Source organism: Pinus tabuliformis, chromosome 4_1 (genome assembly GCF_031772625.1).
Source record: "Pinus tabuliformis cultivar Carrire ecotype Pingquan chromosome 4_1, CPIR1, whole genome shotgun sequence".
NCBI lineage: Eukaryota > Viridiplantae > Streptophyta > Pinopsida > Pinales > Pinaceae > Pinus > Pinus tabuliformis.
In genome coordinates, this window is record NC_142303.1 from 543593188 (window position 1) to 543606448 (window position 13261).

Below are 13261 nucleotides of genomic sequence, written 5' to 3' on the forward strand. Positions count from 1 at the left end.
AACATAACTCCATCAAACCATGGCTATCTGAAAATGGTAAGGAAAGGCTAAAGAACACTGTCACACCTAGAAAAATCAATGCCAATGACAACATGAGAACTAAAAACACACATGCATGTAACATGCATGCCAAAACTAGCAAGGAAATCATACATGCAACTCGATACCTACAGTTAATCTCATTCTAACTGCTTGATCCTGCTCTTCCTTGCTTAATATTTGCTTCCTCTTGCTGTCTTGTATTCCTTTGCCTTCTTTCCTCCAATGCTAGGGTATTCCAAGAATGCTCTAAGTGTCCAAGAGTATGAGAGAGAGAGAGCTCCAAAACTGAACTGACAAAGAGGTTCTGAACTAATCCTTAGAAGCCATTTTATTAATGAGGCCTCTATTTTCTTCATTTTCCATTATTTTCCTTCATTTTCCTCCTCAGATGCAACCTATGATATTTCACCTTCCTTTTCTCCTAACTTCCATTATTTTCATAAATAAAATGCCAATTAATGCCACTTTGCCATTGCCTTTTCCAATTTCCTTAGCCATAATAAACCAAATGAACACCCACACTAAGATGTTTTTTCCCAAAATTCAACTTGGAATAAGTTTCCCATGACCTTGGTTATTATTTTTCCTTTATTACCTTTATCACATGGAGTTTTTACCAGGTTTGTTACACATGCCCTAATCTAACTAAACAATTAAATATACATGGGCATGTAAACCTCGCATAATCAAACTCACTAGCCTAATAACTAGATATTGATTTATCTAAAATACAATCATCTTGGGGATTTCAAATAATGGGGCTTAGGACAACTAGTCTTCTCTTACCTATCCCTTGTTCATTGTAACCCATAAAATTTCTAGCCAATGCCCTTGGTATGCTTTTCAAATTCACTAAAATTATCTTGAGAAAAGTTTGAGGAAGTTGGGCTTACCAAATTTGTCTTGGTCATAGTGTTGGCCTTAATGGTGGCAAGGGAAGGTGGTTTTTATTCCTTGGTATCTTAGATAACTACATGTATCCTTGTCAATACATCTTCCTTATTTTCCAACTCTCACTGTAGCCAGGTTTCATCAACTTAGTGAGCATGTCGTCATACTAGTTATATATCTAGATGACCTTCTCTCCCAATTGCATAAGATGCACTTTACTATTCTCCCAATCTTCCATAACTATGCTGAAGGAGTTTTGGCATTTTTCAAATCAATTATTTGGAATTGGCATCAATCTGGAAAAGTTCTCAAGTTTATTCTGCTTATGGAATCCTTTTATCAAACATCTAGACATTCTCTTTCAAGTTCTTGTTATCTTCTTGAAGCTACACATTGTTTCCTATAGGTATTTCAACCTTTCTCTTTTCGATTTATCCATGATTGTTTTATGTTCTCTTCAAAGTTCTCATTTATGTGTCATGGTCAATGACTCAAATATTCTTATACCTTATCATCTATAAATGATGGTTTTATATCCTACTCACTTTACTAACACTGATACTCCATATATGTCAATTTCAATATATATTCTTGCATATGAAAGAGATATTTATCTCTTAAATGGCTATAATCTCTATACTCTCAATGCATTTTTGAGTGAAACTCACTCTACAAAAACTAATCAAGATTAGTGAGATGGATTGTTCTCTGGTGTTGTAACATGAATACAAGAAAACAACTAACAACATAATGGTAGTCAATCCAACTACAACAAAATTTAGTACCCCCAAAAGATGTGTAGTCACAAGCATCAAGGAGATAGCCTTGTGCAACTTATAAAGGATACCCACTATCATTGTATTTGTTCCTCTCTTCCCCAATTTACTTTTCTCCAACCCAAGGTGGATATCCCTAAATAAAATTGCTAAGGTTATGGACTAGGTGTCTTAGGTAATATAAGGAGAGTAAGACTTAACAAAATGTATGGTTGTTGTAGTAATATAGAATGAGATGGAAAAACAAAGGATGAAAAGAGATAAAAAGATTTTCTTTCCTATCAATAATGGGCTAATGGATTCATAAGGAACTAAATAAATGAGAGAACTAATGTGTCACATGTGACAACTACTTCGAAGTAGAGCATATGATAGAAGAGCCTTGGTTACTACCTTCCACCAATTAGTAAATGAAGAAACTATTTGATACAATAATATTTATGGTATATACTCAAGGTAGAAAAGACCTAATTTGATACAATCAAACCTTAAGTATTTTTTGCAACATGTTGGAGGAAACTATTCTTAGAGGGAAAATATTGCGACTCGTCAATCAAATTATAAAGGTGTTGTTTTATGCTTGTAATGTTTTTTCAAATCAACCACTTACTCGATATAATAAACGATAATAAGTGTAGAATGAAAAAACAAATAAATAAACAGGGAAAAACTCCTCAAATTGATTTATTCCTAGATTAATAAAGTCATGGCTAATCCTTTATAGAATAATGACAATAAGAAGAATTCACAATACATCAAAGTGGATCAATTCCTCATTATTCCATTAATATTCAATAATCTTATTAAAAAGGAGCTCCATCAAGCTTTGATTCCCAAGCTTGATATTTCATCATTTCTTTAATTGTTAAATATCCAGGTTCTAAATCCCTCGTGAAATGGATAGAAGCTCCACTTTGTAGGGAAGAAAAATAATTTATTTTGCAATAAAATACAATATTTACAAACCAACTTCATGGCAACTCAAAAAATAATAAATCAAGATACTAGTTAAACAACATCATCTAAAAATAAGATAATAAGGTGAGGTGCTTCCTCTAAAATGAGTGGTTGACCATGTCAAGAGCATCATCAAATGGTAAAAAAAATTCTCAAAAACACACCTCGAAAAATGCATACATAAAAATACAATAAAATATTCTTGACGTGGGAGAGTGTCTCATAATCATTATCCCAAATAGTAGAAGTTTCACAAGATGCATGAGCAAGTGTGTAAGATTCCAACTAGATCCAGTGCTTCACATGAAAGGTATGGGCAATCCTTCAACAACTTTCTCAAAATATAAAGATTCTTCGTGGGCTCTTTCTCCAATGTAAAACTACCTCAACAAATAAATAAATAATCTCCAAGATAGTTACAACTTGTTAATAATTGTGCAAATAAAGAATCAATGACAATAAATTAACTAATCCCCAACGCACTACACATGAACATGAGTACACCCTCCAAAAATGCATGTATTCCAAATGATGTAGGGTGCTTAAGATATTAAACTTAATTTAGAAAAATTAGATTAATTTAACCATTGAACAATTTAATCAACCTCAACATGTATGCATAAAGTTTGATGTTCAAATATAACCATAGTCCCTGTTAGCCTCGTTGACAAAAGGCCCAAAATTGGATCCATATATGCTCCTAAAGTTTCCAAATTTGCTTAAAATCATCCCAAGGGATCCCAAAATGCTCTTGAAATCTTCAGCATTTGCTCAAAATCATCCAAAGGTCAAAATCGACACAATAGGAAAGCCCTTGGAAGGGCGGAAATACACTATTGGGAGGCAAAAAAATGCTTGAAAACCATGAAAAACCAAAATTGCAGGCTTTAAACAGTGAAAGAAGAACAACCATTAGACCTGGCCAATTAATGGCCCAAATCTAAGCGGCTAATCACAATTTGCGCTGCAGAGAGAATGACTTAAGGATGGGCACAAGACACTACCGATCAGCGAACTCCGATGATCGGATTGGCGGGTCGCATCAGCAGGGTAGCGGCGATTTAAAAAAAGGCCCCGAGCATGAGCGATTAGCGATTGCGATCAGATCGCATCGCTATATCGCAGCGGAGCAGCACCAAGGGGTGGGGCCTATGCACAGGTGTATGTGCGATGCGATAACCGGACCCGACGGTTATATATACGATATTTGATAATATTTCAGGTCCGCGGAAAGGTCAGTTTTAATGCATTTTCCATGTATTTTGTTATATAACGAAATACAAAGGAGCATAGGGTAGCACCGATAACGATGAAGCCTGGACCCGAAAGGATCTGGGAAGTGAAATATATAATTTTTTAAGTCCGCCAAAGGTCGATTTTAATGCATTTTTATGTATTTTCGTTATATAACGAAATATAAAGGGAGCATAGGGTAGTGCCAATAGCAATGAGTCTTGGACCCGAAAGGGTTCGAGAATGAAAATATATATATTTTCAGGTTCGCCTAAGGCAATTTTCATGTGTTTTCAGTGTTTTTCAAGCATATTTTGAAATACAAAGGAACAAAGGGACCAAGCCACTTGCGATGGGTGACAACGACCTGAGGGGTAGACCTGATAGAGGAATAAATCATTTTTCTTTTGAAGTCCGAAAAGGACACAGAGGGGCAGGATTTCTCAATATTCCTGTGTTTTCTGTTTAAAACAGAAACAGTATGGCAGTGTTGTTCTATATTTACAGAAAGCATGCATTGCTAACATTTGAAAGGGCATAGCGCAGCACAGCACACCCAACACATCCCCAAACCGACAAAGAGGCCGAGAAGCAGCACAGCGCAACAAAGCACACGCAGTTGTCCAAAACAAATATCATGGGGCATTTATGGCATGAGAGAGCTCCCAAACAGCACATCAAACTACTTGAAGGTGGTTATTCCTCTGTCAAAAGGAGAAAACCTCCGAGCCATGCTTGCCTATTGAGGGAATCAATCAGTTAACAAGACAGATCAGACAGATTAAGACTCTGAGCCTTTGAGAGCTCAGGAGCATTGTAAAAGGCCTATAAAAGGCTGAAAACTAGATGTAACAAGGGTTCAACTTCTGGAGATTGTTCCTACTTTGTTCCTTCAAGCTTCTCATCTTCATTATAGCAATATAAGATTCTTTTGCTATTATATGTTCAATGTCCACTTTCTTTGTTGTTCTATGCTTGCACTTGAATAGTTTATTCATGTTTTCTGTTGTGTCTAATGCCAGATAACTGTCATCTTATCTCTGCATTGATAAATTAGATTTGCAAGTCTCATTTACTTCCTGTAGCTGGTCATTCATATGTGTTTATGTATGCATCTGCTGGTATAGTCAGTATTCTCCATCTATCCATTGAATCTATAAACTATTGAGCATTAGTGGTCTAAATCCTTGTACTGTTGAGGGTGTTCATGCATGTCTTGATTGAGAATAGAGTTGAAATGATTATCTGACTTGATCCAAACCATCATCCATTCCAATAGTTCTGAGAACAATATTGAAGATTATATGTTACCAGGCATCTCCGAGCTGCAACCTAGGAGAGTTTCCTGGAGTGATAACATAATTGGCACCATTTCCGAGGAGAGGAAATTGAAGCTCAGCTTCCCTGAGAAACGACATAGATCCAACTTTGATGATAGACAAAGTCTCGGAACGTTTTTGGTTGTAATCATCTATTTGGCGACTCTACTGGAGGTTGAACCTCTTGGCGACTCCATTTGATAGTTCTGGCTCAGTTTGTGAGGCATAGTCGAAGAAATCCTCAGAAGCTACAAGCTGACCCAATACCTGGCCCTGAAAAGATCATCAAAGAGAGAAAGGTATTGTGGAAAGGAGCATCAGGTTCAGGTAAACCTATATAATCTCCTATATCTCTTCAAGAAAGGCCTGTAATAGAACAAATACATGTTGAGAGTATACCATCTAATACTAGCAGTGAAGAAAAACTCTTAGAGATTCATAAAGCTTCTTATTCTTTAGGTTCTCCTTTTGTTGTAAGCCTAAAGGAAACCTCACCTCCTATCCATCATACTCCTTTAGTCTTATCAGTCACTCCTCAGCCCTCTATCATTCAGACTGCCAGTAATCTTTTAGCCACCACAACTATGGCTGGTCCACAAGCACCTACCAAAATGGAAAAAATCATAGTTGCTAGGTATGGACCTCTAATACTGCCCACTCCTTTGAATGCCATGCCTACTGGAGAATATCATAAATGTAGGCCTAAGTTCACTGAGACTGAAGGTATTACTGCTAAAGAACATCTTGAGTCATTCTATAGCTATGCCGATAACCTGGACATTAGTGAAGATGATGTATGCATGAGAGTCTTTGTCCAAAGCCTAGATGGAGAGGCTAGAAAATGGTTTAGAGTACTAACCCCAAGATCTATAGTAGATATTGAAGCTTTAGATGATGCATTCCTAAAGCATTGGGGGGATAAGAAGGATCTCCTCTACTACCACACTGAGTTTGGGAACTTAAAGAGGGAAAATGGTGAGTTGTTGTCTGATTTTAATAAGAGGTTTAACCGTATGTATAGCAAGATACCAGTTGAAGTAAAACCCACTACTACCTCTGCTAAACTCACCTATGCCAGTGCTTTTGATTCTGACTTCTACCTACTGTTGAGAGAGAGGCGATGTGCTACTTTGGCTGACATGCAAGATGCAACCTTGGAAGTGGAATCAAACATCATGGTTGTAGAGAAGCTCAAGGGAAATGTTGATAGAAGAAGACAGAGGGGCGAGTCTTCATCATCCTCTGATCCTAAGATAGATAAAATGACCAAAATGATCGAGTCATTAGCCTCTAAAATCTCTAAATTAAAGGTTGAGCAGCACCCTGGGAAAGGGAGAGTTCCTAATACCTTTGCTCCGAGAAATCCAAATCCAAATCCATATACAAGAACTAATGAGCAGTTGTCGATTTTGCAAAGAAGAAAAGATGCCAATGAAGACCAAAGGGTGAAGGCCCCTTTCCAAAATAAAGCCATGGAAGAAGAGCAGTTTGAAGAATATGATGAGATCCATTGCCTGGAAGACAAAGGCAATGCTTCCTTTTTGACCTCAGCTACCTATGAAAAGTCATTATTCAATGACCAGATCAGCCAAGAATGGGATGGTGAAGTTGTTCTACAAATTGAAGATTAGCAAAGATATAATCTAAGGTCAAAGATGAATAATGACAAGGAAGATCCTATTCAAAGAGATGTTGTCCCTGCTGTACAACAAACTAATAAGCAGAAGCAACTGGGAGTTGATCCCATCATCCTCAAAGCTCCAGCTCATGAGGTAGAGGCCTTGACAAGTCTCCTTCTCCTTTCAGTTTTCAATGAGAAATTCAGAAGCTGAGAATACCTATGCCTCTAACTGAACTATTGAAGAATGAATCCTTTAAAAGATCCATCCTTGAGGTCCTTGAGCCTAAAGCCATCCAAGCCTCCATTGACTATGTAAATTTGCAAGATGAAAAGCCAGTTGTTATTCTCAGCCCAATGATTGAAAATTATGAAGACAACTCCCCATCATTCTATGTCTCTCTGACTATTCATGAAAAAATCCTTCACAACTGCCTTTTGGACACTGGAGCCAGCCATAATCTAATGCCCAAGGCTATCATGGATGAGTTGGGTCTTGACATCACCAAGCCTTATCATGACCTATTTTCTTTTGACTCTAGAAAAGTGAAATGTCTGGGGTTAATCAAGGACCTAGCCATCACTTTGTCTCAACTGCCCATGAAAAGCATGATGATGGATATTATGGTAGAAGATGTCCCCCTTAAGTTTGGCATGTTACTTTCCAGAGGTTGGATCAAGAGATTAGGTGGATCATTACAAAATGATATGTCCTATGCTATTGTCCCAGTCTTCGGAGGTGAGAGCAAGAGATTATATAGAGAAGCTCAGTTGGCTTATATCATCAGTGATGAGAAGAATCCCACTAATCATCCCATCTATGTTGTTGACACTGATTTTGGAGCATGTATTCTTCATATTGAAGAATCCCAGTTGGCCTCCACGCAGCTTAAAAAACCAATTTGCTAGATCACTGAGGAAGAAGGCCCACAGATTTGGGACATGTTCTTTGATGGGGCTTGCTCTAAGGAAGCTGCAGGGGCAGGTGTAGTCCTTGTGTCCCCCACACAGGAATACATTCATTTCTCTTTAAAATTAACCTTCCAGGTCACAAATAATGTAGCAGAGTATGAAGCTTTGATTTTGGGCTTAAGCACTGCTAAAGAAATGGGTATCGAAGGCCTCAAAGTGTTGGGAGATGCAGACCTCATTATTCAGCGAGTCAATAAAACTTTCCAAGCAAAGCATCCAAGGTTGAAAGCATACAAATATGAGGTGTGGAGGCTTAAGGATTCTTTTAATAATTTCAGCATTTAACACATATTTCATTAAATTTGGAAGTATTCTATTACAAGGCCTCCAACAACATTCATTTTTTTTGTAAATTTCCATATTAAATTGATTCAACATTAAAATAATTTGCAAGTAATTTCTAACCAATTAGAGATCATGAATAGGTCAAACATGGGGTTGTTATGTATAATAGTATCAATACACAATAGGAGTGCGAAATCAAACTCTTAGAAGAAATTGATTTAAGTTAAATCATATTCCTATGTCAAACATCCAATCAAGATATTATAGTTATGGATAACATGCTAGATTTATCGATGTTTAAATTTTATGTCTCGCAACTCTAACCCCGTTTCCCCCAACCTACAATGGATTTGTTGATTGAATGATGGTGATGTGAGGATCTTCCTGTAAATGACAAGGATAGGTGTCCCTTGCATTGCATTGAAACTAGTCTATTAAAACCTTAGTAAAATGTTCTTGTGCTCAATTTCCTACGGCCCCTTTGTGCATTTATGAAGCACTAATGAGGGGGTCATCATTCATCTTCATAGAATGCAGGCATATACTATAAAGGTTATACATTGTTGATCTACGTATTTCAAGAAGGTTGGCACCATTGGTCTATCTCCACTCAAATCCAAGTACATCAAATGAGAGTTCTTAAATTGGTATTCAGGTCATTCCATTATGATGGACAGTGTCACAAAATGAAGTAAACAAGAAACTTTTGTGGTGAATTCTTGTAAGTAGTGGAGGCAGGGGTTTTCAAATATTAGCACAATTGATGGTCGTGTGGATATTGATCTCTCCTTGTAAACATTGTCAAAACCAATAATAGTCTCGATGTAAATTTAGTGTCAACCAATAGTATGGAAAACCGGCATGATTGACCATTACTTTCACTAAGAAGAGAAAATGATAAGAATTTTTAATGGAGAAGAAATAAATGTGAAACGTAACTCATGTATTTTAGTTGAAATTTATATAAGTCCCCGTGTTCTTTAATTATTAAATACTTAATGTAAATACTTCTAAATTATCATTAAGATATTGATTTTGAAGATTAAATGTGTATTAAAAGGCATTCATCTATGACATTGGATTTTTCATGTAGCATGAATAAACCACTTAAAGCTAATTATCAATTAATCTTAAATAGTTTTGTATAAGATATATCTTTACTTGCATTAATAGATTTATTTCAAAAATAAATTACATTTTTAAACTTGTATGAATACATATAACTAAATAAAATTAAATAAATAACTTCCGAGTCTTGTTGGATTCTATGAGATTATTTTAAGTACAAATAGTTTATTTAAGATTTGAAATTTACAAAATGTTAATATTGATGGTGAAAGCATGTCATATGGTGTAAAAATTTTAAAGGCATCCATTTATGGCCCATCTGTTGAATGAGCTTAAATAGTCTACTTAATGCTCATGGTGAATTCATTAATCCATGTTTTATTAGAAAATTCAATTTCTTTACATGGTTTTTATTATAGAAATAACAATTTCACATTTGTACATTCATATTAAACCACATGATAGTTAAATAGAAATTTAATTAGTCATTAAAACTATTGAGATGAGGTGTCCCTTGCATTGCATTGAAACTAGTTTATTAAAACCTTAGTAAAATGTTCTTGTGCTCAATTTCCTACGGCCCCTTTGTTAGTCATCTCATCTCATCTCATTTAATTAAATTAATCCATGATAGTATCTAATCAAACCTTGATAAGCCACTTATCAATCGTTATCCTCATATATATGTTTTTTTAAGAAATGCAAAATTATTTACAATATAATTCTATCTAAAGAATTACACATCACATTTATGCACTCATATTAGTGCATTTTATATGTAAACAATGAATAACTAACTTTGTGCCTTATTGATTTTCAATATGATATGATTGCAGTTACAACCATTAATTGATTTAAGCATATAAATTTATGAAAACTATCAATTGAGAAATCACATATCTTATGATTCAAAAAGATCAAATCATTTACCTATGGCACATTTCTCGTTAACCTTAATAGTGAATAATGCATTGTGAATGGTGAATAATGCACATAACATTTATCAAGTAAATTGTTATAATTTTTTTAGTAAGAATAGCACCTTTGTTTGCAAGGAGTTCTATTTGAAAACTTATATTTCACATTTATATATGATTATTGATACATATAGTTAAACATAAGTCATCAAAAAAATCATTATAAGATGGTTCATATAAGATAATTTGAATGGCAAACAATTCATTTAAGAACACGCACGCGCACACACACATCTTAGAAAAAAATCGATACAGCAGTCATTGCAAAAACATTTATAAATAATAGGAAATAAACATATTAATATAATTGGCAATTTCCATCTATTTCAAAAAATATAAAGTCATACAAATTGATTCAACAAAAACTATGTCCAAAATGTATTGAAAATTTGGAATGTACTTTTCAACAAATTTATAAAAGAAATTATCTCCATGAACTACAATGAAGTACATGTTCTATTGAACATTCGAATGTACTCATGTTTTTGTTTGATACGATGAAGTGTCTTAAGAAAGGGGAATAAAACTTGCATAAGCCACGTATCTTGCTCTTTTCCTGTATACGATTTTATCAAGATGTGGTTTGATCGATATCCCATGAATTGAGAAGTATGCTTTTCTGTATCTATTAGCAATACATTTGATTCTTCATAATTATCTCCATATTGGCACCACACATCAATCAACTTTTTCTCATAAAATTGTCTTGTTCTCCCTGCTTCCAATTTTGTTTGCAAATGACAATGAGATCTGTCCCATGCATATTTAAAGTCCTCTATATCAATATTTGTTTTTTCAAGTACTTTTCGGATGTACTTGTCAGTGACATTTAATGTCCATATTGCGGCATCATAATTTCTTAAGCAATATTTTAATACTTTTGAATAAAAAGGCCTTAAAAAATAGGACCTATCACCAAACTACCAATCTGGTTCTCTTTGAATATGAAAATCTTGTTCATCTTTGGTGTATGATTGGAAGAATACTCCTTCCATTTCGAATATCAACAACATCTTTTGACTTGTAGTAATTCCCATCTGCATTTGCACTGCAACCACATGTATGATATTAACATATCTCCACATCAACACTTCATTGCTTAAGGACATAAAAACCTATCATTTTAAAAATGATGTTAATATTTATTATGAACAGTTTCCATTTGTATGCAAAGGCAATTTTACAATGAGTTCAAAGTATCACAAAATACAAATACAATTGCTCCATTAAAATGAACAAACAAATAATATGTTTACTTTATACATAGAACCCAATACCTTTATTTAATTTGTATGGAACAAAAGTATTATAAGAAAGCATTGACCCACTATTTAGATCATTAATTTTAAGATTTATAATGATTTATATAATTGCAATTGAAAAATATAATTATAATGGTCTAGCGCAACTAAACAAACTAATTTTTTTTTAATTTTCACATACAATATAACACAATTTTTAAATTTCAAACCTGATTAATTATATGTTAATTTATAGAGTTTCTACCTTAGTTTTTTTTTGTGCTTCTTTTAGTGCAAATTGTATGTTTATTGTTGGTGTTACATACAACTTAATATATTTTTTCAACTTATATGAAATAAATAGGGTTATAAGAATGCAATGGGTCATCCTTCAAATTACTAATTTCTAAGAGGTATAACAATAACTTAAACCGCATTTAAAGCAAATAATTGTAATGATCTAATTAAAACAAATAGAACAATTACCTATTAATTTTACATACAATGTAATCCATTGTAAAACAAAAAATATAGAGTGGGAAATTTTGATATGAAAACATTAAATGACCATTCATCTCACCAAAAATAAATAAAATAAAAATATTTGATTTTTAGAAATGACAAACCAAATCAACAATTCTTTTATTAGTGTTGTGAAATAAAAGTAATCAATCATGATGTCATACATATAACATCATGATATAGACATATGTAATCTTAAGGTACTTCTAAATATAACTGGACATCCTTCAAAATAGCTCGCACATCCGTAGCCTTGTTGAGTTTATGCAATATTCTCCATAGCTCATGGATCAACCAATTATCCCCTTGATTTGCTCCAATGAATGGAGGGGCAAGAATCACATTTTCTTTTGGATTCTCTTTCACTCTCTCAATTAAACAATCAACTATAATAGTAGTGGTTGCATCATATTGGGTATGCATTTCCCACACTTTTTTCAATGATTTAGTGTGTATAACTTTCGTTGAATTGTCAATCACCTTATGTCCCTTTTGTGGCTTACAGTCTGAAGCAGTCCACTTAAACAGAAATTTATCTTGTAATCTTTTTGAAACCAACTTTTTTAGAAATCTTGTTGTGCTTTGTTTCAAAGCTGTCGTCCAAATTGCAATGTCAAGAGATTCATTTTTGAAACACATTCCAAAAAATGATTTTGCATGTGGATGAATCCAAAATAGTTTTTTCTCTATTGTGTAATCAACATCAACTCCCATTTTCTCAATATGCCCTTTATTTGTTGCTTCATCATCAATGCTATGATAAAAAATGTCCTTTGGATTAATTTAATTAAATGAGATGAGATCCATGATAGTATCTAATCAAACCTTGATAAGCCACTTATCAATCGTTATCCTCATATATATGTTTTTTTAAGAAATGCAAAATTATTTACAATATAATTTTATCTAAAGAATTACACATCACATTTATGCACTCATATTAATGCATTTTATATGTAAACAATGAATAACTAACTTTGTGCCTTATTGATTTTCAATATGATATGATTGCAGTTACAACCATTAATTGATTTAAGCATATAAATTTATGAAAACTATCAATTGAGAAATCACATATCTTATGATTCAAAAAGATCAAATCATTTACCTATGGCACATTTCTCATTAACCTTAATAGTGAATAATGCATTGTGAATAGTGAATAATGCACATAACATTTATCAAGTAAATTGTTATAATTTCTTTAGTAAGAATAGCACCTTTGTTTGCAAGGAGTTCTATTTGAAAACTTATATTTCACATTTATATATGATTATTGATACATATAATTAAACATAAGTCATCAAAAAAATTATTATAAGATGGTTCATATAAGATAATTTGAATGGCAAACAATTCA